General features: G+C 41.7%; 1 protein-coding gene across 4 annotated transcripts in view; it reads right to left on the reverse strand.

Annotated features, from left to right (window-relative positions):
* The window catches only part of cldn23l (claudin 23-like), a 30,842-nt gene extending 6,498 nt beyond the window's left edge, over nucleotides 1–24,344 (reverse strand). Inside the window, exons 1-2 of one of the 4 annotated variants that reach the window (XM_073034305.1) lie at nucleotides 24,161–24,301; nucleotides 23,034–23,145 (exon numbers count right to left, since the gene is read on the reverse strand). The gene's annotated coding sequence lies outside the window, so the exon portion shown is untranslated. The other 3 variants (XM_073034307.1, XM_073034304.1, XM_073034306.1) reach the window with 3 other exon arrangements.
* Nucleotides 24,345–25,941: the final 1,597 nt, after the last annotated feature.

A 25,941-nucleotide genomic window follows, 5' to 3' on the forward strand; every position in this document is an offset into this window, starting at 1 on the left:
GTCCTCACCCCCTTCAGAAGAGCCATAAGGTTTGGCTAAGTTTAAAAATGTTGAGAAGCTAAACGGAAGCAAAAGTACACGGTGATATACCTATCTCGAGAAATACTTATTATAATGTGGATTTTATATTACTTAGTTGTTATTCTTTATCCGCTCACTTACCCCTTTTTCCCCACCAAAATGAGAATATATATATATGTAATGTATGCGTGTGTGTGTGTGTGTATGTATATATATAGGAGGAGTACACAGGGAAATCTTTTCTGTGTAATGGATTTGTTCACTGACTTTTATAAATACTGCAATGGGGGCCCTCAACTCACAAGTATGAGGGGTTATCCCCCACAGCTAGACATTTCCTCTAGCTCAACGCAGGGTCATCTACTAGAGACCTCAGCCTTGGAATCACACGTTCATTGCCATTTTTGTTATTATTTGCGTTTCTTGGTTCTTATTTGTTCAGGGAGTAGATCGATTAAGTTTTATTCTAATTTCAATGATACATTGACAGAAAAATACAGATGGCTAAGGACAAGGTAAAATTCATTTCTTTTAATGTCAATGGGCTATTAAATCCAATCAAACATAAGAGAATTTTATCCAATTTGGAACAATTTGATTCATACTGGGAAAAATGGTTCAACTATATAATGCCTCATAGGCCTGATTTTATTCTCACAAATCAATGAATATGTTGTAAAAAAAAAAGATCACTCCCTACTTGTACATAGTTCTTTCCTTTTGCTTGTTTTTTCTTTCCACTCTTTTCTATAAGTGTATACCTCAGATAAAGATTTTGTGGAGATTTGTGATATATATGATTATATGCTATATAGGTACAATGTCTGAAATACATCTTATGGAAATTTTTGTTTGATGATGAACTTCAATAAAAAAATAAATTACAAAAAAAAGAAAATGTTGTACCTTCTATTATTTCTGATGATCAGACTGGATTTATTAAAACCCGACATTCCCACTTTAATATACGCCGTGTATTAAATGTTATTTACTCTCCCTCCCAGGAGATATTGGAATGTATGATATCCTTAGATGCTGAGAAGGCCTTCAATCGGGTTGAATGGAATTATTTATTTAAAACCTAAGAAGAATTTAATTTTGGACCAGATTTTATTCAATGGATTAAATAACTTTAGCTATCTCCTTCTGCTCGGGTTGTTACAAATTTTCAAAATTCCAAACCATTTAAACTTCACTGCGGAACCAGACAGGGCTGTCCATTGAGCCCTTTGCTCTTTGATCTGGCCTTAGAACCCTTTGCCATTGCCTTTCGAGAATCTAATGATATCTGTGGTATTTTAAGGAGAGGTATTACTCACAAAATTTCGCTTTACGCTGATGATATATTGCTGTTTATCGCTAATGTTGAGACCTCATTACCTTGCGTACTTTCTCATTTTAGCCAGTTTTCAGGATATAAATTGAACCTACATAAGAGTGGATTATTTCCTGTAAATAATTTGGTATCAAGTACTACTAACCTCCTTTTTAAAGTTGTAAGGAATCAATTTACTTATTTGGGTGTAACAGTCACTAAGAATTACAAACACCTGTTTAAAGAAAACTTCCTTACTTTATTGAATCATGTAAAAAGGATATCATTAAATTGGTCACCTCTTTCAATGTTGTTGATTGGACGAATTAATTCTATTAAAATGAATATTCTACCTAAATTTATATATCTTTTTCAGGCTTTCCCCGTTTTTATTCCTAAATCCTTTTTTTGACACTCTTGATTCTATTTTATCCTCTTACATATGGAAAAATAAGCATCCTCGTTTAAATAAAGTTCATCTTCAAAAATTTAAAAACTTTGGAGGTTTAGCCTTACCTAATTTTAGGTTTTATTACTGGACAGTTAATATATGATATCTTACGTTTTGGCTATATTATATTAATCGTGTAGACTGTCTGGTATGGGTCTCTTTAGAACTTAACTCTGTTAATAAATTTTCTATTTTTTCTCTTCTTGGATGCTCACTTCCTTTATTTGTAAGTAAACTAACCGATAATTTAATAGTTAAACATACTCTGAGGTTCTGGATACAATTTAGAAAACGCTTTGGTTTATTGAGATTTTCCCTTTCAAGTCCCATTTATTCTAATTTTTTTACACCCTCCATGACTGATTTAGTTTTTAAAGAATGGGACAGGTTGGGTATTAAGTGTTTTTGGGATCTGTTTGTTGGAGGAAACCTTTGTTCATTTGAGCAATTGTCGGCTAAATATAGTTTACCCAAAACTCACTTTTTTAGATAATTACAAATCAGAGACTTTTTAAGCTCTCAATTATGCACATTCCCTATAAGCTCAGATAAAAACTTACTAGACGTAATTTTTAGTTTGACATCTTTTCATAATGGTTCAATATTTAATATTTATGGTATGTTACTGGAGACGAGGAATGTTCCTTTAGACAAAATTAAGAACCTCTGGGAAAAAGATTTACAGACATCAATATCTGAGGAAACCTGGAATGAAATTTTTAAACTGGTTAATACTTCTTCGCTATGTGCTCGTCATTCCCTCATACAATTTAAGGTGGTTCATGGAGCTCATATGACTAAGGATAAGCTATCTGGTTTTTATTTAGATATATCTCCCTACTGTGACAGATGTAATAATGGAGAAGCTTCATTAATTAATATGTTTTGGACGTCCGAATCTTGAAAAATATTGGAAGGAAGTTTTTCAAACTTTTCCTTGCTTTTTAAAGTCAATTTTAAGCCTAACCCTCTGACGGCCCTATTCAGTATTGTTGCAGGACAAGATATTAACCTGACAGCATCTGATTTATATATTTTGGCCTTTAGCTCTCTTATAGCTAGGAGGATGCTTTTGTTTAAATGGAAAGATGTTCTTCCTCCTACTCATGCTCAATGGTTATGCGACATTATGTCATGTTTAGATTTAGAGAAGATCCGTTGTTCAATTTCTGAATCTCATCAAGACTTTCAAACATTGTGGGGACCTTTTCTGAATTATTTTCAAAACCTTCAATTCGTTGTTTAAACTCAGATGTTGGCTATTATTAATTTTTATTATATGAGAAGGTATTTTACCTTCTTTTCTCCTTAATGAACAGCTTCGGTCCTGGTAGGGGTTAGATTCTTTTTTTTTTTGTAATAAATTCGTATATTTCAATATAACTATTGATTAACTTACATGAATACGGTGTAATGAGATTGTTATTATGAACAGGTATAATGTAATTAGTAGTTTTTTAAAATCTTTTTGACCTTTTATATACACTTTCTTGTACTCTATTCTATGTAGAAACTAATAAAAATATTGGAAAAGAAAAAAAAGAAAGAAAAAGACAGGGTATATAATGTCACAAAAAATTGGGGAGAACTAGAGTATTGTGGAGCTTTAAAAAACCATCCAAAGGCAACTAAAAAGCTATAAGGAGTTAAAAGATGAAATGTGAAGGTGGACTAGCTCATAATATAAAGGAGGATAGCAAAAGTTTTTTTCAGAAATATGAAGACTAACAGAGAGACAAGAATGGATATCGTATTGCTGGAAAATGACCCTGGAGAAGTATTTTGCATCATTCTTCATGGTGATGGAAGACACCATCAATATGCCAGAAATTCGAGAGTGTCAAGGTGCAGAAGAGAGTGTCATTTCTATTACTAAGGAGAAGGGCTCTGGAAGCTGAAATGTCTGAGATACGTAAGTCACCTAAACCAGATGCACTACACCCCATGGTTCTGAAAGAAGTAGCTGAAAAAGTTGTGGAGACATTAGTCATGATCTTTCAATAGTCACCAGATTCTCGAATGATTCCCGAGGACAGGAAAATTGCAAATGTCACTCCACTCTTTAGGAAAGGAGGCAGACAAAACAAAGGAAATTAAAGGCCAATTAGCCTGACCTCAGTGGTTGGTAGGATGTTGCAGTCCATTATTAAGGATAAGGTTTCGGGGTACTTGTAGGCACAAAGGAAATCTTGCCTGACAAATCTGTTGGAGTAACAAGCAGAATAGACAAAGGAGAGTCAGTGAATATTGTTTACTTGGATTTTCAGAAGGCCCTTGACAAAGTGCCACACATGAGGCTACTTAACAAGACAATAGCCCATGGGATTGCAGGATAGATTCTAACATGGATAGAAGATTGTCTGACTGGGAGGAGACAAATAATCAGAATAAATGGGACCTTTTCTGTTTGGCTGCCGGTGACTGCTGTTGCTCTGTGCGGGTTTGCTTTGGGACCACTTCTTTACACATTATACGTAAATAATTTGGATGACTAGATTGATGGCTTTGTGGCCAAGTTTGCAGATGATACAAAGATAGGTGGAGGGGCAAGAGTTTTGAGGAAGCAGGGAGTCTGAAGAAGGACTTAGACAGATTAGGAGAATGGGCAAAGAAGCATCAGATGGAATATAGTGCAGGGAAGATTAAGATTGTGCACTTTGGTAGAAGTAATATAGGTGTAGATTATTTTCTGAATGGGGCACAAATTCAGAAATCAGTGGTGCAAAAGTATTGGGGAGGGTCTTCTTGCAAGATTCCTTAAAGGTTAACTGACACTTTGAGCTGGTGGTAAGGAAGGTATGAGCAATGTTAGCATTCATTTCAAGAGGGCTAGAACATAAAAGCGAGGATGTAACATTAAGGCTTTATAAGGCATTGGTCACTATTGTTGGAGTCTTTATGCACACAGCGAACCTTTCTACTTCTTCAGCACAAAGCTATCAATAAATGACTAACTACAGTTTCAGTTGTAATAATGACCTACTTTAACATTGTGGATACAGTCAGGTAAATTTACGGAATTACATATTTACAATGGTAACACATGCAATACTTGAGTCTCTACCCAAAATGTACTCTTTTAGTTCTGGTGTTGGGGGACGACTCCACGAAGCAGTGGAGGATACCTCAGTAAACATATTTAAGACAAGGTTGGAGAGATTTTTGCATAGTAGGGGAATTAAGGATGATGTGGAAAAAGCAAACAGGTGATGATCTTATTGAATGGTGGAGCAGGCTCAACCGGCCAGATAGCCGACTCCTGCTCCATTTCTTATATATAGTGTCACAAAAAAAAAGTGGAGAACTAGAATATTGGGGAGCACACCTGTGAAAGCATTACTGTTGAGAGAAAACCTATCGGTAGGAAAACATCAACACTTATACGTGATCTTCAATGGAAAATAAGAGGTGTTTCTATTACAGGAAGTCACAATACTAGGAACACAACTCCTCCCTAGAACAGAGTATTCAAAACTGAAACTGATCAATTGCTGAATTTTAGAGAAGTTACAGGTTATGGAGATGGGTCACAAAAATCTGCCAAGGTCTTTTCAAGTGGCAGAGCTTGTTGAGATTATATGGCCTCCTCCTTCTCTACCTCATTCTCAAAAGTTCCTTCCATTTCAAGGTGAAGGCTTGAATCAATTAACTCTGTTGCTCTCTGCCTAACTTGCTGAGTATCTGCAAAATTTTCTGTCTTACTTCATAATTTCAGGAACTGCAACATTTTGCTTTGTAGTTAGACCTCTAGAAATAATTCTAATTAGTTGAAACTAACTAGGGCATAAAATAATTACAGATTTCCCATGTACTTCCATGGTACATCCCCACAGATTCTCAGATCTATTGCTCTTTGATTTCCGAAGACCCTGCACCCATTTCTGTCAGTCTCTGGTCTGCGTCCCACAGCTGTGTTTTCAGCTCCGGACCTTCACCTAGAACTGGATCATCTCCGGATTGTCCCACACACATGCTGAGCTGAAGAATGGGAACTCGGAGCCAGTCTCAGCCTTACAATCCTGCCTCAACTGTAATGCAGTGATCGATCCATCTGGGAAAGTGGGAGTGTGTTTACCTGTCGCCGGGAGAATAAGGAATAATCTGAATTATACAAGAGTTTATGCAAGTATTAATGGAACAGCTGTAGGCAGAGAAATCACTGAGAAGTATAATGTATGCTGCTTCTTTAATGTGGTCCCAGATGTAAAACTAAAAGCTTCATTTAAAATAATAAACTTCCTGTATGATAATGTAAGCAATAATCATGTTTACGCTGCTCTGCAGCTCATGCAGACTATACAGTGGATTCTGGTTGACTGGGCCATCAGTTAATTGGGGCAGTAGTTTATTTGGGCCAACTCCTGAAGAGCAAAGCTAATTGAGAAAATCGCCGGGATTCCCTTTGTTTCTTTGGCGACACTATGCCGCTTAATTGGGGCAAGAGACTATTGCCAAAGTTTCTAACTAGCAACAGTGTGGGTGTCAGACACTGCACTGTGCCTAGAGTGAACAGTTTTAAAATAGCATCAGTTGCGTGCGTTTGAGTTCAAAAAGCAGTGACTTTGTCACTGATAGCTGCTGAGAAATAAGCAGTATGACAATTCAGAACTGTTCTGCTCACTGCGTTTTCAAGCAGTCAGTGTTGGAGATGCCAAAAACAGCATCTTTCAGTACTTCAACAAGTTAGGAACTAGGAAGAATATGAAGGTCTTGACAATCATCTTGAATGTTACAATGAAAATGAAGATTTGGAGGATGCAATCGTCGAAAGAATTATATGAAGGCAGTCCATTATCTACACCAAGTGTCTACGCTGATTTTGTTCATTTACAGTCAATCATTTGAACACGGCAGCATACACTGGATGAATTCTTCTGTCAATAACTATTATGAACTAGTACAGTCTTAAAATACTGTAGTAGCATTGATAATGTTGTTATTTGTTCTGCATTTCATTTAAATACATAATTTGTTACTCAGTTAAATGTTAGTTTGTCTTTTTTTATACCTTTTTAACTATCTCCATGAAGCTCCAGCTAACTGGAGCAGTCGCTTAATTGGGCCAAATGTTCTGGCCCTGATGTGTCCCAATTAACCAGAATCCACTATATAACTTTTAAAGGCAGTCTCTCATGCCTTCCTTCCACATCAGTTCTGTGCATTCTCAGGTGTTTGGAGAGGCCAATGTGAAATCATTGATGGAATGAATGGGTGTATAGTTCTGTGACCTGGTGCAGTCCTACCACCAACCACACCCTGCCCTTCAGACCACCTCACAAGTGCTCCTTCTCGTTGGACCTGATTCCCAAAGAAGCATTGGGCTGCTGCATTTTGTTTTTCAAGGGGGTTTGCGGCACTTTCTGTCCATCTGTTAACTTCTTCACAGGACCGAATTCAGAACAGAATTGCCGAAGGAATAAAATTCTGTGATACAAATAGTCACAGGAAGTTATTATCCGGTGTACTGGGGCATTACCAGTATCCTGTGATCTGGAAACTTAGCCACAGGCAACTCTGCAGCTACCCAGGAGCAAGCTGGAACTTTTTCATGTCACCAAAGTGTCCCTGGCAGAATATAGGAGGAACTAACATAGTTATTTGAGCATGGAGATCCACTGAATAACCTGCACAAATATCTATTAAACAAAATTCCAAAGTATTCATAATCAAGGAAACTACATGGAAATCTATGGGATTGTACCAGTGCTTCTGGTAGGTGAAGCCCAGGAGCTGGACTTGGTTGTCAGAGGCTATTTGAGACATACATCATTGGAAGCATTTAATAGATAGTGGGAGTGTATACCCACCACCCCCATCCCAGCTATGATCACCTTAAGGAACCACGAAATGTTTAAGAATAATTAATTCCATTCTAATTCTATCCTGCATCCCAATGTGGGAGCCCATGAAACAGGGAAAAGGATACCGGTAATGCCCCAGAGCACTGGATAATAATTTCCATTTGCTTCCCTAGCCTGTATCCCAGAATGATATTCCTTCCGCAATTCTTTCTCATTCTCTACTTGAATTCCTGCTTTGCAATTTCCTTCTCCCCGTCAGCCTGGTTTCCCCTTCCATTACTGGTGCTTTCTGTCCCATTCATTTCAAATTAATAGTGACGACAGTTAATTTCAGAAAATGAATTAATTTCTAAAACCAATTTCATTCTTCATTTCCCACGTGATTTTTCGTACCCTGGTTTGCTTTTCAGATTAGTCTCCATTTAGGATATGCAGAGAGAAATTCCCTGAGGTGGGGTGACAACGCTGGAAGCACATGCCCACTGCCCCATGGTCGGCAGTCCACCATCTGTGTGCTCTCCCCAGGGAGCACAACACCGAATTGTAGGAACTGCATTCCTAATAGTATAAAATGACACTACAGTCATAACCGGAGCTCCCTCGATGCCTCTCAGTATTTATCAGTTATTTGTAGGATGTATTTAAGAAATAATGATTAAAGTTTAATAGATTAGAGTCCATTTTTAAAAAAAAAACATGCCTTTGATGAAAACAGCTATTCACAAGCTCAGCAGCATCTGTGGAGAAAGAAATGAAAATATTGTTTCAGTGTGTTTTTTTACAGCATATTTCATGGCATGTTCCTGATACATCTGATTCTGTTAGGAGGAACTTACAGTAAGCAAGAGGAGAACTAGATGCAAGCATTGCCTTGTGCCAGCGGTGACAATATGTCAACTTGTCATGTTTCAGGGGACTGAATAATGCCTTTAACAAGAAGGTGAGAAAGAAGGATCAGAAACACTCTACGCTCCATCTAAATCTGTCCCAAAAATGAGCTGGCCCTCTTCTTCCACCTTTCATTTGTTCACGTTTGCTTGTTATTATTTATTGACTGATTGATACAGCACAGAACCACTGGCCCACTGAGCTGGACCAGCTAGCAACCCACCTAATTACAGGACAATTTACAATGATCTACTGACTGATCCGTCTTTGGATCGTGGGCGGGAACTGGAGAAAACCCACATGATCATGGGTAGAACATACAAACTCCTTACGTACGGTGCCCGAATTGAATCTAAACTCCAATGCCCCGAGCTGTAACAGCATCACACTAACCACTAATCTACTGTTTATCCCTTTTTATGAGGTCACTTTGAGGCTATGTTGAACCTTTAAATGTGTGTCTAAGTCTGGCTTCTGTTTTCTCGTGCACCTGGTCTGCTCGTCTCTCTGTGTCCAGGAATGAAAGGAGCTAGTTAATGAAGTTAGGAGCATCACTGTTGCACCAACTCTTCATAAGGTCGCGAGGCCAGACACTGAAAGCGGAGCGAGGAGCAATGTGAGAAGTTCCGGACTGGGATGGTGGTGCAGGAAGTAGTGACTGTTTGATCCTCGGCTCTGCTTTCTGCAGGGACTTCGTGAGTTCTCCCCATAACTGTGTCCCATAAATGTGGAATGGATGGGGGACACTAGGACTAGAGGGCACAGCCTCAGAATAGAGGGACGTCCATTTAGAATGGGGATGAGGAAGAATTTCTTCGGCCAGAGGGGGTGAATCTGTGGAATTCGTTGCCACAGGTAGCTGTGGAGGCCAAGTCATTGGATATAGTTAAAGCAGAGGTTGCAGGACGTGAAAGGTTACAGGGAGAAGGCAGGAGAATGGGGTTGAGAGGGAAATGGATCAGCCATGATGGAATGGCAGAGCAGACTCAATTAGGTAAATGGCCTAATTCTGCTCCTCTGTGTTACGGTCATGGATTCCTGTTTCCCTCTACAGTGAATTACCATCTTTGGCTTTCCACCGTCAGGCAGGAGACTCGGGTACATAAAAACAAGAATGGTCAGGGTGGGGAACAGTCTCTTCTGTCGGGCTATTAGGCGGCTGAACTCCCTGCCACATCGCATTGGGAGTGCCACCGGTAATCGTACAATAGTTCATTTGTGCACTTCAGTTTATTTATGTGCAATCCATCTGCAGATTGCATCCTGACTTTCACAAGTTATTATGTGTTATGTATACCACAGTGCTCTACACCCTGGTTCGAATAAAAACCCCGTCCTGTTTGACAGTTTACAGGAAACAGTTAAATGACAATAAGCTTGACTTGGCTTGTTCACGTTAATAGGAAAGTAATCCAGAGCAGGCATGGTGGGCATGCGTGTAAGGGATACAGGGAAAGAAAGGGGTGGTGGTCCTCATGGGAATGCAGCCCTGGGAGCTGGCATGCATCCAGTGGGGTAAGATGTGTCAGTATAAAACCCTATCATTGTCTCACTGCGCCTAAGCTTCTGTATCCCGCTTGAGTACCTGGACTGTGATGTACCTGACAAGCATACATCTTGTTGTAGTACTCTGCTTGTGAAACATCACACATTCTTTATTCACAAACCGCGGCTGCAGCAAGAACCAGCAGAACTCGTTGACAGAAGAAGAATGTAATAACCCGCTGCCATTTTTTAATGTCTATTCAGCATTTCCCTTTTGCCTGTGAAGTTGTTGCAGTCGAGCATGAAACAGCAAGAGACTTCTCGGGCTTGATCGGAACTGACAAAAGCTAATTAAAAAGCAGAAGGTGGGAAATGGGACACAGTGTGTACTTCACACCCGTCAAAGCTTTGTTTTATCTTCAAACGTTTTAGAGTAGAGTTAGAAGATGCAAATAAAATATGTCTTTGATAAGCAGCCTCTGCAGGTTTTGACCTATTTAGCAATGGAAGGTGCACTACCTGCATTGTTATTGGGAAGTTTCTGATCCCTCAGGGATAACCACTGGGTACTGAGAAGCAAATCTGAAGTGAACCATTGAATCAGAATAATTCTGAGATCTTTATTAGAAATTTCAAAGTTCAGTTCAATTCAACTCAAGATTAAATACCATACATGAATACTTATGGACACAGCCAAATGAGGCAGTGTTCCACCGGGGGCCAAGGTGCAAAGCACACAGTGCCAACAGTCACACGCAGCACACGTAGAGCGTACGCAAGATAGAATGCATGTGTAAGATAGCGGTAAAATGCAGCCACGCAAAAACAAAGTTCAGACCGAGTCCGTGAATGCCGCAGAAATCCGCGGTTGACCACGATACAGCTTGTCTTCTGCCGAGCAAATACAAGGGAGGTGGGGTGGGGTAATTGAATCCAGACTGGACACCACAACACACCACCCCTGGTGGTGCCCATTTTCATTTCATTTTGATTCTTGTTACTTTAAACCAGGGGGCCACAAACCCCTCGGTTAATGGCAAGGATCCATGGCATAAAAGTCAGTGGGAAACCTAGGCTTTAAAACCTTTTCTAGGCAAGACAGGCTATACTGTGCCAACCCTCACCTCAGTCTAACTCTCATACAGCCAGCCAATATTTACTGTCCAGTCTTAATTTCCTTTGAGAAGATGTCAGTAAACTGATTTACTACAGATGGTTTACTTGGCCATGTAGACCATAAGACCTCAATACACAGGAGCAAAATTAGGCCATTTGGCCCATCAAGTCTGTTCTGCGATTCCATCATGGCTGATTTTGTTGCAACGAATGAGGCAAACCCAAGTGCAGGACATAGTTACGGAGATTTAGTTAGGATGCAGACACGGGCGTGAGCGTTGAACAGCAAACAGGAGGAAGAGCAGGAAGGCAGGAGACAGGCAGAATTTATCTTGACACGGAGAGACCGGGTTTCACAGGTAAACCTCAGAACTGGAGTAAAACCTAGAAAACTGATCTTGACACGGAGAGACTGAGTTTCACGGATAAATCTCAGTACTGAAGCAAAACTTAGGACACACAATCCTAAACAGCCGGGAAGCATTAATTACCTCACTGGCAAAACCAACGATCTGGCAAGTAGTGGGTGTAAAGCCAGGGTTCTTATGCCGCAGGTCTTGATGAAAACCAGGTATGTTGTCATCAAAGGGAATTAGGAGAAAATGGGGAATTAATGGTCAGAACCATGGCACAATCAAAGGGAATTAGGAGAAAATGAGGAATTAATGGTCGGGACTGTGACAGATTTATTATCCATTCTCCTGCTTTCTCCTTGTAACCTTTGACATCCTGACTAGTCAGGAACCTATCAACTTCAGCTTGAAATACACCCAAGATCTTGACTGCCACAGCTTCAAAGCACTGAGGAGTGCGGTAGAACAAAGAGATCTGGGAATACAAGTCCATTGTGGCATCTCAGATAGATAGGGTCATAAAGAAAGCTTTTGGCACTTTGGTCTTTATAAATCAATATATTGAGTACAGGAGATGAGATGTTATGTTGAAGTTGTATAAGACGTTGGTGAGGCCTAATTTGGAATATTGTGTGTAGTTTTGGTCACCTACCCACTGGAAAGATGTAAATAAGGTTGAAAGGGTGCAGAGAAAATCTACAAAGATGTTGCTGAGAGTGGAGAACCTGAGTTACAAGCAAAGATTGAATAGGTTAGGACTTTAATCCTTGGAACATAGAAGACTAAAAGATTTGATAGAGGTATACAAAATTAGGAGGGGTACAGATAGGGTAAATGCAATCAGGCTTTTTCCACTGAGGTTGAGTGGGACTACGACTAGAGGTTGATAGACCTAGGCAGTTTAAATGGTTTGGCACAGACTAGATGGGCCAAATGGCCTGTTTCTATCCTGTACTTTTCTACGACTGTATGACTGTCTGTCTAAATGAAGGATGCTGACCCAAAACATCAAATGTCCATTTTCCTCCACGGATACGACCCGAGTTCCACCAATGTTTCATTTGTTGCTGCTCCCCAGCATCTGCAAGCTCCTGTGTCCCCTCTCACTGACAGCGCTGTGGCTGTGCTGCTCACGGGGGCCAGGCGGGGTGAGGGTGGTAGATTTCCTTCAATGCCTGGTGAACCAGAGAGGGGTTTATGATAATCCATTGGGTTCACAGTCACCATTCCTGACACCAGTATTTCAAAATCCCAGATCACTAAATAAATCTAAACTTCCTGACTTTCATTGGCAAGTCCAGCCCCTACCTTAATAATCCAAACAACTTTACTAATGATCTCTCCTGACAGTTAGCTCTGACCCTCCACTAATTCAGATTTCAGGATTTTATTAGTTGCTTTAAGAAGGCACAGTTTGATGGGAGGAATAGTCTAATTAAGCACCTTTTGCACATCTTTCATGGCTGAATAATTTTTGTTGGTATGTCTGAGAGAGAAAACATTGCCCACCACTATATATTCAAGCTGTCCTCTGACCAATTGACGTCATTAATTCGTTCGTATGTGCCGTGTGACATCATCATTATGTGCCATGATGTATGATGTGGGCAATCATGGTCTTTCTATGACCATGATTGTTCTTGGCAAATTTTTCTGCGTAAATTTTCTGCACCAAATTTCTTGGTGTTCACCTGGCGGAGAATCTCACCTGGTCACTCAACACCAGCTCCATAGCAAAGAAAGCCCAGCAGCGTCTCTACTTTCTGCGAAGGCTGAGGTAAGTCCATCTCCCACCCCCCCATCCTCATTACATTCTACAGGGGTTGTATTGAGAGCATCCTGAGCAGCTGCATCACCGCCTGGTTCAGAAATTGCACCATCTCAGATCGCAAGACCCTGCAGCGGATAGTGAGATCAGCTGAGAAGATCATCGGGGTCTCTCTTCCCACCATCATGGACATTTACACTACACGCTGCATCCACAAAGCAAACAACGTTATGAAGGACCCCACGCACCCCTCATACAAACTCCTCTCCCTCCTGCTGTCTGGGAAAAGGCACCAAAGCATTTGGGCTCTCACGACCAGACTATGTAACAGTTTCTTCCCACAAGCTATCAGACTCCTCAATACCCAGAGCCTGGACTGACACTTTACTGCCCTATTGTCCTGTTTATTATTTATTGTATTGCCTGCACTGTTTTGTGCACCTTATGCAGTCCTGGGTAGGTCTGTAGCCTAGTGTAGTTTTTTTTTGTTTTTTGCATAGTTCAGTCTAGTTTTTTGTACTGTGTCATGTAACACCATGGTCCTGAAAAACGTTGTCTCATTTTTACTATGTACTGTACATAACTGTTATGGTCGACATGACAATAAAAGTGACTTGACTTGACTTGAAGTAGTTTGCCATTGCTTTCTTCTGGGCAGTGTCTTTACAAGACGGGTGACCCCAGCCATTATCCTCAGAGATTGTCTGCCTGGCGTCAGTGGTCTCATAACCAGGATTGGTGATATGCAGCAACTGCTCATTCGACCATCCACCACCTGCTCCCATGGCTTCACGTGACCCTGATTGGGGGCTAAGCGGGTGCCACACCTCGCCCAAGGGTGACCTGCAGGCCAGGGGAGGGAAGGGGAGCCTCATACATCCTTTGGTAGAGACCTATCTCAGCCCCACCACTTCGTTGACATCATAGCATTGTGAGAACATTCTCATCTGCAAAATCAATTTGTTAATTTAAGATTACTTAAATTGTAACTTGAGAAATATGTTTATTCACCATTCTCTGGCTAAAGAAATTCCTCATCTCCGTTCTAAATGGAAGCCCCCCTATCCTGAGGCTGTGCCCTCTGGTCATAGACTCCTCCATCGTAGGAAACATCCTCAAGGCAAACAGCATAGATTCATAAAGCTGGATAAGGAGCTGATGAGGGAATGGTGAGAAGAGGATGTGTACACTGATGGGGTTAAACAAAGAATGGGAAGAGCAAGCACCAGTGTTGCCCTGTTGGTCGCTTTATTCCTGTAAATACTAGCCTGTCATTGCACAGAACTGGAATTGACTCAATTGATCGAATGGTCTTCCGTGCTGTAACAGTTTAAAGATTATTTTGAAACGGGCCAGCGGAGATCACTCAGTTATCCAGCTGGCCAGGACCCAGTGGAGACTGGCGGCCAGCACGACAGCCAACCAATCAGAACAGCGAGTCGGACCAAAATATACGCGAGCACTCGGCAGAAACGACACTCCATTGCGTTCTGATGGCGTCACCTCGACTGGTGACAAAATGTTTGCAACCTAACCTCCAGGCCCAGCGAAGAACCCTGCAAACAAGTGTCTTTCCTTTCTGGTCCTTCCCAGATATCTGCTTAGCTGCAGTGATTCAGGAGGGGGCATCAGTCAGAAACAAATCAGTAGGTTTCCCTTTCTTGCAGTCCTCTTCACCTACTTCTATAGTTCATTTTTTAATTTAACCATTGCTGTATTTCTTGGCCTGTTACTGACATAAGATCCATTAACTAGTCTCTCAGATGTACACACTGGAGGCAGGGGCTACCCTTCAGTTCCCATTATCACCACTGATAAGTTTGTTCTTTATAAAAGACGGACTTAGCATGGGGAAATCTAACACATACTTATTCACAGTTAATGGCTTCCAACTCAACACGAGCACAGACAACCCGTTCACTAATGTCATTTCCTGTTCCTGGTGAACCACCTGCATTGCACGCTGGGAACTGAAGTTCTTTATTAAGTGCACACATGGTAACACAACCACCACCAAATGGGTGTTCTCTCCTATAACATCTCTGTTTTACCAAGGCGACACACACTAAAAAAATTGCCGGAGGAGCTCAGTAGGTCAGGGAGTATCTATGGAAATGAATAGACATTTCGGGCCAATACCCTTCTTCAAGACTGGAAAGGAAGTAGCCGCGGTAGTGTAGTGGGTAGCACGACGCTTTACAGCACCAGCAACCCGGGTTCAATTCCCGCCATGTTTGTATGTTCTCCCCGTGACCATGTAGGTTTCTTCCTTGTGCTCCAGTTTCTTCCCACAGTCCAAAGGAGTATTAGTTGGTACGTTAATTGGTCTGTGATTAAGCTAGGGTTAAATTGGGGATAGCTGGGGAGTGTGGCTCAAAGGGAGAGAAGTGTCTATTCCACACTGTATCTCCAGTAAATAAATAATAAAAAGCCAGAATGAGAAGAGGAGGAGAACAAGCAGGAAAGTGATGGGTGAAGCCGCTGGCTGGGGAAGGGGCAAGACATCAGAAGCTGGGAGATGGTAAGTGGAAAAGGCAAAGGGCTGAAGAGGCCCCTTCCTCCTTCCTTTCCAGTCCTGATGAAAGGTCTCGGCCCAGAGCTTTACCTTTATTCATGCTGCCTTACCTGCTGAGTTCTGCCTGCGTTTTGTGTATGTCGCTCTGGATTTCCAGCACCAGCAGGATCTCTTGTGATTATGATTCTGTTTTACCAGACAAGTTCAACATAGCCTCAATGTGACCTCATAAAAAGGGATGCCCTGGGCTTCGCATGGGACTGAAGTCCACTTAACCAGGTAGATGTGACAAGTCCTGCAGCTAAGTTCAAAATTCAGGGGGTGCTCTTGCCATTTTAATGAGTTAGAAACCTGTGTGAAGTGAGTGACAGGAAGGCTGAGATAAAGAACAATCAGAAAAATAGTGGTAGGGCCCGTAGGCCCCTTTAGCGGAGGGACTGTCAATCTGAAACATAGAAAGGCAACTAACTCCCTAAACACAAATCTAATTTTGCAATTGAAAAGAAGTCTTGAAGATTAAATCAATACCACAGACACCAAATAAAAGCATTAAAAAAGCAACAAGAAGAAAGGTGACAGTCCAGGAAGACATCTATTAATTCTGAGAGCTGGGCTTTTCTGTCATTAATTGGTTCACGTTGGTTACTTACAGCCTCAGGCCGTAATGAAGCAGGGACCCGAATAGAGCATTGTGCTGATTGGCTGTGGGTATTGGGCAATACCCCAGAGGTCCAAGGCTGAGGAACATAGAAGCTCCCTGGCTTCTACGGAAAAGTGTGAACAGTTGACATTTCGGGCCAAGACCCTTCATCAGGACAGATCATTGGAGGAGCTGCATTTAGGATCAAAAAGCCAGACCGCTGGGAGAAATCAGCAAACAGTATCAGTGGAGAAAAAAGGTGTAAGTGAAAAAAGGAACTCAGCACCTATGGAGATGGATAAACAGTCGCTGTTTCAGGCTGAGACGCTTCTTCAGGACTGGAAAAGAAGACCGTAAGGTATTGAAGCAAAATTAGCCCACTCCTCCATTCCATCATAGCTGATTTGTTATTCTCAAACCCATCCTTCAGGGAGGGGGAATAGGCCAGAATAAAAAGGTGGTGGGAGGGGAAGGAGCATAGCTTAGAAGTTGAAGCCAGGTGGGTGGAAATGTATGGGATCTGGAGAAGAAGGAACCTGATGGGAGAGGAGAGTGGACGAAAGGAGAAGGGGAAGGAAGAGGGGCACTGGCAGGAGGTGACAGGGAGGTGAGAGGAGAACCTCCACCAAGTAGCACTTCTTCATCAGAGACCCCCACCACCCAGGACATGCTCTCTTCTCTCTGCTCCCATCAGGAAGGAGGTACCGGAGCCCCAGGACCCACACCACCAAGTTCAGAAACAGTTATTACCCCTCAATCATCAGATTCTTGAGCTAAATGGTATAATTTCACTCAGCTTCACTCGCCCAACTCTGAACTGTTCCCATAACTACGGATTTACTTTCAAGGACTCTTCATCTCATGTTCTCAATATTTACTGCTTCTTTATTTACAATTAATATTTCCTTTTTTTTAACATTTGTATTTGCACAGTTTGTTGTCTTTTGCACATTGGTTGTTTGCCTATCCTGTGGTGAGCGATTCTGTTGCGTTTCTAGTACTTGCTGAGTATGCCCACAAGGAAACAAATCTCAGGGTCGTGTATGTACGTTGATAATAAATCTACTTTCAACTTTTAAACTTTGAAGTAAAAGGTGTAAAAGGTGCACATGAAGATTTCCTGTGTCAATGCTGCGAGAGAGGAGGGAGGGTAGTGGGAAGAGGGAAGTGGGGTAGAGGCTGGAGCGTGGTAGGCGGAGCCACATGGGGGTGGGGGGGATGATGAGCAGATGGATTCTGGTGGAGGGCGGGGGGGAGGGAGAGGAAAAGGAATGGAAAGGTGATGTGTTTGGAAGGACCACAGGCCCCAGAGAGCTAAATATCTTACTCTCACGAGGGCTCTGCGTATACTAATAGCCTGTTCTAGATCCAGTGATTTGTACCCATTTTCATTGCTCCCAAGCCTTTCTTTGGCTTAATCTGCACGTTGCTAGGTTGTTTGTAACTCCTAATCTGCAAGGGGTCACTGACACGATTAGTCAGAACATTTTTAATAAGACATAGGAGCAGAATTAGGCCATTCAGTCCATCAAGTCTGCTCTGCTATTCCATCATGGCTGATTTATTATCCCTCTCAACCCCATTCTCCTGCCTTGTCCCTGTAACCTTTGACACTCTTACTAATCAAGAACCTTTCAACTTCCACCTTAAATATACCCAGAGACTCGGCCTACACAACCATTTCTGGCAATGAATTCCACAGATTCACCATCTACTGGTTAAAGAAATTTTTCAATATCTCTATTGTAAATGGGCAACCTTCTATTCAGAGGCTGTGCCATCTGGTCCTAGACTTCCCCACTACAGGAAACATCCTCTCCTCATCCACTCTATCTGGGCCTTTCAATGTTCTACAGGTTTTAATTAGATCCCCCTTCATTCTTCTGAGCTCCATTGAGTACAGGCCCAGAGCCATCAAACATTCCCCATATGTTAACCCTTTCATACTTGGCATCATTCTCGTGAACCTCCTCTAGACTCTCTCCAGTGCTAGCACGTCTTTTCTTCGATATGAGGCCCAAAACTGCTCACAATATTCCACGTGGAGTCTGACCAATGCTTTGTAAAGCCTCAGCATTACACTCTTTCTTTTATATTCTAGTCCTCTCAAAATGACTTCTAAGTCCCTTTGCACCTCTGATTTTGTATTTTTCCCCATTTAGAAAACAATCCATGCCTTTCTCCCTTCTACCAAATTATATGACCATGCACTTCTCTACACTATATTCCAACCGCCACTTCATTGCCCATTTTCCTAATCTGTCTGAGTCTTTCTGCAGACACCCTGCTTCCTCAACTCTACCTGGCCCTCCAGTATCTTTCCTGTAATACCATGGACACTTGTTAAGCAACCCCATGTGTGGCACCTTGACAAAGGCCTTCTGAAAATCCAAAAAAACAACATCCACTGACCCTCCTTTGTCTATCCTGCCTGTTATTTCCTCAAAGATTTCCAAAAGATTTGTCAGGCAAGATGTCCCCTTAAAGAAGCCATGTTGTCTTTGGTCTATTTTATCATGTGCCTGGAATCTCATCCTTAATAACAGACTCCAACATCATTCTAACCACTGAAGTCAAGCTAACTGTTGTATAATTTCCTTTCTTCTGCCTCCCTCCCTTCTTGAAGAGTGGAGAGACATTTGCAATTTTCCAGTCCTCTGGAACCATTCCAAAATCTAGTGATTCTTAAAAGATCATTACTAATGCCTTCACAATCTCTTCAGCCTCCTCTTTCAGAGCCCTGGGGTGTAACCCATCAAGTCCAGGTGACTTATCTACCTTCAGCTTCCCCAGAACCTTCTCCTTAGTAATAGCAATGACAATCACTTCTGCCCCCTGACACTCTTGCATTTCTGTCATAGTGCTGGTGTCTTCCACTGTAAAGACTGATGAAAAACACTTATTCAGTTCATCTGCCATTTCTTTGTCCCCAATTACAATCTCTCCAGCGTCATTTTCCAGTACCCAATATCCACTCTCACCTCTCTTTTTATTCTTTATTCTGTATATCTGAAAAAAAACTTTTTGTATCCCCTTTTATATTATTAGCTAGCTTAGCTTCATATTTCATCTTTTTTCTCCTTGTGGCCTCTTTGGTTGGTTTTTAAAAGCTTCCCACTAATTTTTGCTCTATTATATGCTCTCTCCTTTGCTTTTATGCTGTGTTTGACTTCCATTGTCATTCCAATTTAGAATACTACTTCATCTTTGGAATGTGTCTTTCCTGTGCCTTCTGAATTTTTCCCAGTTACTCTAGCCCTTGCTGCTCTGCCGTCATCGCTGCTAGCGTCCCCTTCCAATCAACTTCGACCAGCTCCTCTCTCATGCCTCTGTAGTTCCCTTTACTCCACTGTGATACTGATACATCCAATATTAGCTTCCCCTTCTCAAACTGCAGGGTGAATTCTATCATATTTTGACCACTACCTCCTAAGGGTTCCTTTGCCTTAAGCTCCCTAATCAAATCTAGGTCATACCTAACACCTAGTCCAGGATTACTGTTCCCCTAGTGGGCTCAACCATAGGCTGCTCTAAAAGAACATCTCATTGGCATTCTACAAATTCCCTCTCTTGGGAACCAGCATCAAGCTGGTTTTCCCAGTCTACCTGCATATCAAAATCGCCCATGACTAACACAATATTTCCCTTTTTACAAGCCTTTTCTATCTCCCATTGGAATTCATAGCCCACGGTCACAGAATGTGGATGTTGCCGGCAAAATCAGCATCGATCGCCCATCCTTAATTACCCCCTAAACTGTGGCTGGCTCAGAGTTTTTAGAGGGCATTTAAGAGCTCAGCGCAGGGAAGGGTCTGGAGCCACATAATGGCTGGATGTCTAAGCATGGTAGACTTCCTTATTTTGATTTTCCAATAATCTGTTAGTTACTTGGTTACTGTCACTAACTCTTGCTTTTTGTTCCAGAGCGCTGACAATCGTGATTGCACTGAGTTAAGTGTCCACTAATCAATGCTTATAATAATCATCATATTTCATATATTGAATTACAAGCAGGCTCTGGTCCCCATGGCAACCAGTAGCAAGTTCTCAAAGGAAACAGTAGCTCCAATCCGACATTCAGCTCTATAAATTGTTCCTTAGTTACACCTTACCCGGGAGAACATCCTATTGTATTGGAATAAAATACAGTTATTTATTCCCTTTCATATGCTCTGTGATTTTCTGCTTTCAATACTAAAGTACTCAGTGCAATTTATTGGGTTAAAATAAGCTTGGATTGGAATATGATATTGCTAGGAGATAACCTTTCACCTCTGGTCAGAGTCACAACCAGACTGATGGATGCAGGTCTCCAGCTCCTTGGGGCCACAAGTTTGCACACAGCAAGCTTTTGTATGTCTGGATTCTCTGTGTGGCTGCGAAGATGGCTCTGAAATAACGAAAGTGGAAATTTCATTGAGAGCCCCTGAGATAACCGAAGCGAATAAGGCAAACGCCGGATATGTTCAGCGGACCAGGCCACATCTGTGGAGAAGAGAAACATACCGTAGTTCGCTTTTCGAATCCTCCAACCTGAATCGTTAACGCTGTTCAGAATCAGAATCAGAATCAGGTTTATTATCACCGGCATGGGACGTGAAATTTGCTTTACTGAGCAGCAGCAGTTCAATGCAATACATAATCTAGCAGGGGAAAAAATAATAATAAATAAAATAAAAAATAACAATAATAAATAAACAAGTAAATCAATTACGTATATTGAATAGATCTTTTAAAAGTGCAAAAACAGAAATACAGTATATTAAAAAAAGTGAGGTAGTGTCCAAAGATTCAATTTAGGAATCAGATGGCAGAGGGGAAGAAGCTGTTCCTGAATCGCTGAGTGTGTGCCTTCAGGCTTCTGTACCTCCTCCCTGACAGTAACAGTGAGAAAAGGGCATGTCCTGGGTGTAGTCCTTAATAATGGATGCTGCCTTTTGGAGACACTGCACCCTGAAGATGTCCTGGGTACATTGTAGGCTAGTGCCCAAAATGGAGCTGACTAGATTTACAACCTTCTGCAGCTTCATTCGGTCCTGTGCAGTAGCCCCTCCATACCAGACAGTGATGCAGCCTGTCAGAATGCTCTCCACGGTACATGTATTAAAGTTTTTGAGTGTATTTGTTGACATGCCAAATCTCTGTTCCCAGCATCTGCGGCTCTTTTGTTTTTGATTTTTCGCTTCTTTGAGATGACCAGTGTGGTAGTGGAACATTTTGGGAGTCAGTGTTCAGAATTCAAGCTGAGCCGCATTGTGTTAGTGGGCTGGGGGCAGGGGGAGCTTGGCTTACCATCTGATCTCTCTGGGTATGACTCCACCTGAAGCTGGTCTTGATGGCATGACCTTTTGGCACAGACCTGTGAAGCTCATTGGTAATCGTCTGTGCCACAACACTTCTATGATTCTAGTTTAACTCCCACAGAATAGCTATATGGTGCAGGTTCCACAATTTACATGTATTTTGTGGTCTTTGTATAATTATGCGTATTATCTGTGAATAGATGTTCAAAGTTCAAATTAAATTTATTATCAAAGTGCATATACAACCCTGTGAAACAGTTTTTTGTTGGTGCACTCAATAAATCTATCGAATAATAACCATAACAGAATCAATGAAAGACTGCCCTACTACGGGTTCAACCAATGTGCAGAAGACAACAAAAAGAGCAAATTCAATAATAATGATAAATAAATAAGCAATTAATATTGAGAACATGAGATAAAGAGTCCTTAAAAGTGGGTCTATAGATTGTGAGAACATTTCAATGATGGGCAAGTGAAGTTGAGTGAAGTTATCCCCTTTGGTTCAAGAGCCTGATGGTTGAGGGGTAGTAACTGTTTCTGAACCTGGTGATGTGAGCCCTCACCCTGATGGCAGCAGTGAGAAGAGAACATGTCTTGTACATTTGAGAGCCTGTGTTAAATGTGTGTTCCTGTGCACACATGTCAGTGCCTTACATTGATCCAACCAGAAACTAGGACAGGATTTTACACAATCCTACCAAAACTTCGCTCCCTTCACCAGCACATTTCTCCCATCCCTCTCCCTTCCCCTTTTCCCAACCATGATTCCCCTCTCCCTGCCCCTTTCCCACTCTCAGTCCACAATAGAGACCCATATCAGAATCAGGTTTATCGTCACCCATATACATCATGAAATTTGTTTTCTTTTTGCAGTAGCAGTAGTGTAATACATAAAATTACTACAGTAATGTGCAATTCTGATTCTGATTCTGAAAAGTCTTTAGTCACCCTAGCTATATACGCTGTACTTAACACTTCTGCACAGTTTTGTATGCAAGCTGCCAGACCATTCCTTCAAAGCAACACCCACAAAATGCTGCAGGATCTCAGCAGGTCACTGACACCTATGGAAATGAATAGACATGAATGAAGAAGGGTCTCAGTTTGAAACGTCAACTGTTTATTCTTTTCCATAGATGCTGCCTGACTTGCTGAGTTCCTCCAGCATTTTGTGTGTGTGTTGCTTTGGATTTCCAGCATCTGCAGACTTTCTTGTGTTTAGAACCAACGTCCACTTATTTTCCTGAAATCTTGTTCTCTCTCACCTGCCCATCTAAACCTCCCAGTTCTCCTGTCAACCACTTACTTGCAGTAAACTGTTAGCTGACCAGAGAGCGCATCTCTGGCGTGTGGGACTGTTACTGTATGCCTTACCCTGTAACTTTGCCAACGTATAAGTAGGTTGTAAATAATCAAACTCTCATCCGGGCACAGAGGCTGCAAGTGTCACGGTTGCTTAATCGTTCTTTCAACACGGTGGACGTTCCTATTGTCGAAGTTCAGAGTAAATTTATTATTAAAGGACAAGCTGTGTATGTCACCCAAAGCTCCCCTGAGATTTGTTTACTTGCAAACATTCACAATAAATACAAAAAAATGATAGAATCAATGAAAAACCACACCCTACCAGACGGGCAAACAACCAATCTACAAAAGGTAACAAAAAGAAAATGATAATAATAATAATAATAATAACAACAACCACAAGAATTGTCCTAAAGTTCCTAGCAATTGAGAAATGGGTGTGCTTGGCTATGCCCGTACCTCAGGTTTTAAAAGCTTGAGCTGAGAAAAATAAAATAATAATAATAATAATAAATAAGCAATAACATGAGATGAAGAGTCCTGAAAGTGAGTCCAAAGGTGGTGGGAACAGTTCAGTGATGTTGAGTGAAGTTATCTCGTGCCTTTCACAGTAATGCTGAAATGCGGTTATTCGTTAGGTAGGGGAATGGTCCTTGAGCGAATCTGAACCCAGTAACTCACACTGTGAGCCACTGAATGGATTTACATGGATTATCATGTAAAGCTGTCTGATCGTGATCTGGCCCTTGATCTAGCGAATTACCCTCTGTGATCCATAAGGTGACTTTCATTGAATGACTGCGTGTGATTTGTGTTCTGTCTGAGCTTCATCAAGTAGGTAACTGGACTTAAACATTACCAAGTACCTAACATGCCAGCTCAAACGCGAACTCCCTCCCACCCTACCAGCCCACCGCCCCCAACTACAGTTAAAAGCTCCTTTCGCTCGTAAGATTGATACCATCCTTTAAATACAGATTGTACATTCTGCACATAAAGTGCCAAATACATCAATTGCATAGCTCGAGTCAAACGTGTCAACATTACAGAGCAGAATAAAAACTGTTTTCATGCAAAAATGTAATTGGCAGGTGCACCGGTACAACGGGTGACTGACTAACCCACATCGAAGCTTTGACACTCTCGTTGTGTTTTCTTCCTTGCCAGACAAAGGGAGAGAGAAAATGTACACTTACAGTGTGAGCGTTTGTACAGAGCTGCCTGCAGTCAGAGCCTTGCTGAGTAACTATCCCTCCGAAAGCAGCTTGCATTCATACAGACAGAAATGTGTGGCTGCGATGACCCACTAATCGTCTTCCTCTACCCGACGCAGTGTGTCTTACCTCCCCTTGTGGCTGGGGGGGATTATCAGCTCCACCAACCACAGCCAACCACGGACAGAGAACTGGTTCCTCTTATATGAATATATATATATGTATGTATTGGAGTGAAGGTTAAAGAGAATTTCAAGCAGGTTGTATTTTCAATAGCATGACAACTTCATCTCTGTGACTGTAGTTTAAACAAGTGCATGCATGCCTGATTACTGATCATATTGCATTATAGATGTATGAACATTAATTGTTAGCTGAGAGTTGCCAGAGCATTAATCCTGCCGGAGAAATGAATGGGCATTAATTCAGTTGAGTGACTGATGCCAAAGATTTAACCTCACTGATGAAGTGACTGAGCATTGCCTCTGTCCGAGTGTTAATTGTGCACCGTGAATCATGTCTGAGCACTAACCCATTTGAGTGGGACATGCCTATTCATTAATTCTGCTTCCCAGAGGAGAATCATGAAGCTAAAAGTGCCACTGAATGCCATTGAGCCTTAAATGCAAGAAAACGCTTGCTTGTTCTTAAAGGGGTTGACAAGTTCCCTCATTTTCTAAAAGGACCATAACCTACCTCACGCCAATGTCGCAAAGAACAGCGTTATGGACTCAGTTTCAAGGAGTCTTCATCTCCTATTCTCAATATTTATTGCTTATTTATTTGTTATTATTATTTCTTCTTTTGTACTTGTATAGTTTGCTGTCTGCTGCGCTCCAGTTGAACACCCAAGTTGGTGTGGTCTTTTTTTGATTCTGTTATGACTGATATTCTATAGGTTTATTGTGTATGCCCACAAGAAAATGAATCTCAGGGTCATATATGGTGACATACGTGTACTTTGATAATAAGTTTACTTTGGACTTTGAACATTATAGAAATGAAACAATGAAATTATTCTCGGCACAGAACTCTCGGCACCCGGCGTCAACATCCTGACCATCAGATCAGTCACTCTGCTCATTATTTTCTGTCAGCTGGCTGCCTCTCCCTTTTGATTCTATTCCCTTCAACTCCTTGTGTCCTGGTTTTCACCTTCAGACTCTGGAATCGCACCTTCAATCATGTGAGAAAACTTCTCTTCTGTGGTTATTCCAGCACGTCTACATGAAACGCCATTGTAGGAAAGCAGCAACCATCATCAACCCCCACCCCCCACCACCTTCCAGGACATGCTCTCTTCTCGCTGCTGCCATCGGGTAGGAGTTGTACACGTTACGTAATTCCTATTGTGATGGATTGATGGATGCCTACAACAGCGCGAAGATAAACCTGTTGCCCTTTTACTGTGTGTTGCCATGGAGAGAGTAGCTGCTGTTACTTGCACTTAAGTGCAATTTTTCGATCTTCTGTTAGTTCCCACGGCAATGCTGTTGCCATAAGATACTCAATGGCTTTTCGGTTGCTCGCTGCCGAAACCCAAAGGTGAGCTGCAGTTGTGTCACACTTCCGTTCAGTTGATTCTCGTCCTGTGTTGCTGGGGACGACGGTGCCAATGACCAACAGCAACATCCTGCAGACAGCTCACAAAACGGCTAGGTACTCCTCTTCCAAATACAGGGGGCCTCTGTGCTCAGAATGGAGGGGGCCGAGGAGGAAGGCAGCGGTGACAGGAGATACCGTAGTTGGAGGAGTAGATAGGA

Source organism: Hemitrygon akajei, chromosome 32 (assembly GCF_048418815.1).
Source record: "Hemitrygon akajei chromosome 32, sHemAka1.3, whole genome shotgun sequence".
In the NCBI taxonomy this organism is placed as follows: Eukaryota; Metazoa; Chordata; class Chondrichthyes; order Myliobatiformes; family Dasyatidae; genus Hemitrygon; species Hemitrygon akajei.